The sequence below is a fragment of the Aedes albopictus genome, chromosome 2 (assembly GCF_035046485.1).
Source record: "Aedes albopictus strain Foshan chromosome 2, AalbF5, whole genome shotgun sequence".
Classification (NCBI taxonomy): domain Eukaryota; kingdom Metazoa; phylum Arthropoda; class Insecta; order Diptera; family Culicidae; genus Aedes; species Aedes albopictus.
Window position 1 is genome coordinate 405,319,953 of NC_085137.1, and position 2,152 is coordinate 405,322,104.

Here is a 2,152-nt window from a genome sequence, read left to right on the forward strand (position 1 = left end):
GCGGGCGTGCGTGGTGGATGGATGCATGCATGTAGGTATCCGAGTCAGTTATGCCCTTTTCGGATACGCTTTGTAGGTCAGGTTTCTTTGGATCAGTTGGACACGACAACTTGTACTACCTACTACCAGCTTCCACCGCATGGCCTTCAAATGTTCGTTAAAAAGAGCAAGCATGAAATTTACTGGAGGGCATTTAGCACCTACTTTTCTTAGGTGGACGAATACGATGCCCCAACAGGGAGCATATATATATGGTGACGCGTTCCATTCTAGGTCGGTTCAGATTTTTTCGTAATGAAAGTGTTCTGGTATTGTAACCGGTGGTTCCATTTGTTACTTGCCGGCTCCCCCGCAAGGTAAATTTCTCCTCCTTCAAACCCACCGTGCACCATATGTTGCAAGACAGGCAAGAGTGACACTCTTGTTTTGTATTGAGCGTGAGTGCCGACCATATCTCAACACCAACATGTATCACCCAAGGAACTCACTTCCAGTGGTTTGAGCGCAAGCAAAACATTAAAGCTTGCCTTACGTCTATCATTGGCCCACAGATGTCGCATATCAGAAGGGTTGCCAACCTGGTAGAACACTCGGGTTTCGTAATATTTCGTGTTCGTTCGTATCATTTTCACAATTACATTTCTCAGCTTTCGGCTCGAACTAATTAGTCTGTCCGCAAACCGCACTGGGAGTAGTAGTGCGCGCCGGGAGTTTAGAGCTAGTACAAATTGTGGCTAGGCTAAAGTCAGATCACAAAAGTGATAGAGTAGAAATAGGTGTGATACAGTTGTTCTTTTGTATAGCCAAATCCACGTGTGTAAAAATTCACCAGAAAGTTAGTGTGTTAAACTACGGAGGAAAAGGTCCGATACGTGGGCCTTTTTCTCTTCTTCCACATCGCTTGGCGGAGCAAGCGGTGATCATTTCATCCACAGATCAGCATTGGCCGCCCCTACCTCCCGCGCACGGATAAACGAAGTTGTGAATCTCCCACGATTGTTACGGACGGACAGATCGACGAAAGGCCCAGTCGTCACGAGCACCGACCGCCCGCCGGCCCACAAAACCGGCCATTTTGGGAACGCCGTATTCATCACCTTCGGCGTCGGTCATTGTGCACGGCCGCCATCGTTGGCCATTGTTCGCTGGCCACTATCTGCGCCTGTGAATGCGTGGATCCGCCATTGCTCCTTGCCATCACGCCATCTCGATCATCGGACATCCTTCTTCGAGTCAAACGCCGGTCAGAGACCCACTGGTGCGAAAGGAAGCGACGCCTAAACGTTACGACATTCCCGGAGACCCTCCGGTATTGAAGAGTGCCCAGCATCCTCTCCAAGCGCTGGGGGCATCGCGCAGCCCGGTTCACGGCGGGACAGCCGTCAAATACCCTGCGGAACCGCATCGTTCGCTCCATCGCTACACCGGTGACGTCTGGCCAGCCCGCTAGACCCTGAAGCACCGCCCGGTACTACCACCGGTTCCCCGAAGCACCTCCCGGTACCACCGCCGGCCCCGATGTTCGGCTCACCACCGTGCCGTCAACCACCACCGTTCAAATGCAGCAAACCGCAAGTACCCTACCCCACAAGTGTTGTGACGTCACATTAAGCCAATTCATTAAGCCAATTTTGGCCATAATAAACTAGAATGTTAAGATGAAAATTTGAGGTGTCAGAGCATATTACTTGAAGATCTAAGCCCTGATTAGACTTTTCCGCCGCTTTCTTTTTGCTTTTCGTTGCGGACTCGCAAAGGAGTCGTCAAACCTCGCCCATTGTGGTTGAAACTGATTTATTAGTTCGTGCAGCTTTTGAGTCCCCCTAGATACGACACTGGTTGTCAGCTTTTTACCTTGTAGCACTGCAGGGCACGTGTCGCGCAACACACGTGCGTGTGTAGCTCCTGCTGCAGGTGAGTACCACCGTGATTGTGTGGGTGTTGAGAAAATACGGTAAACGACCCTATAATAATGTCCCTTCCCTAGCCACGGTGAGCTAGTAGGTAACAATTTGGCGCCCAACTAAAATTTAAATTTTTTTCAACATTACCACCCCCCCCCCCTCCGGTAGGGGCAGTTAAACAGTGTCCTGTTTCAAAATTCATCTTCGTCCTCCAAACGAAGAAACTGCTTTCGTTGAGAACTGTTAAT

At 50.1% G+C, this 2,152-nt stretch overlaps 1 long non-coding RNA gene across 1 annotated transcript; it reads left to right on the forward strand.

The window, feature by feature from the left end:
• Positions 1–316: 316 nt before the first annotated feature.
• Positions 317–1,665, forward strand: LOC134287307 (uncharacterized). Its single transcript, XR_009997209.1, has 2 exons — positions 317–730; positions 788–1,665. It is a non-coding gene; the product is annotated as an uncharacterized LOC134287307 (long non-coding RNA).
• The last annotated feature ends 487 nt before the right edge of the window (positions 1,666–2,152 follow it).